This window comes from Palaemon carinicauda, chromosome 41, assembly GCF_036898095.1.
Source record: "Palaemon carinicauda isolate YSFRI2023 chromosome 41, ASM3689809v2, whole genome shotgun sequence".
Lineage (NCBI taxonomy): Eukaryota > Metazoa > Arthropoda > Malacostraca > Decapoda > Palaemonidae > Palaemon > Palaemon carinicauda.
In genome coordinates, this window is record NC_090765.1 from 52335479 (window position 1) to 52336166 (window position 688).

Consider the following 688-nt stretch of genomic DNA (forward strand, 5'->3'; position numbering starts at 1 on the left):
AGTGTTGTTTGCGTTGTAATCATGTTCATTATTATTATTACTTGCTAATCTACAACCCTAGTTGGAAAAGCGGGATGCTATAAGCCCAGGGGCCCCAACTGGGAAAATAGCCCAGTCAGGAAAGGAAACGAGGGAAAAAGAAAATATCTTAAGAACAGTGACGACATTAAAATAAATATTTCCTATATAAAATATAACTCTTAGATAGAATAAGAGTGCCCCGAGTGTATCCTCAAGCAAGAGAACAACCCAAGACAGTGGAAGACCATGGTACAGAGGTTTATGGCACTAGCTGGGACTAGAGAACAATGGTTTGATTTTGGAGTGTCCTCTTAAAAGAGCTGCTTGCCAAAGCTAAAGAGTCTCTTCTACCTTACCAAGAGGAAAGTAGCCACTAAACAATTACACTGCAGTAACCCCTTGGGTGAAGAAGAATTGTTTGGTAATGTCAGTGCTGTCAGGTGTATGAGAACAGAGGGGAATTTGTAAAGAATAGGTCAGATTATTCGGTGTATATGCAGGAAAGGGGAAAGTGAACCGTAACCAGAGAGAAGGATTCAATGCATTGCTCATTGTTCTTACTGTTCTTGAAGTGATATTTATTTTCTGCTGTTTGTAACGTTCCAGAACTTGTGAGTACTTTTATTATTAATCTACTATATTTAAAAAGATGGTGAAGAATAACATT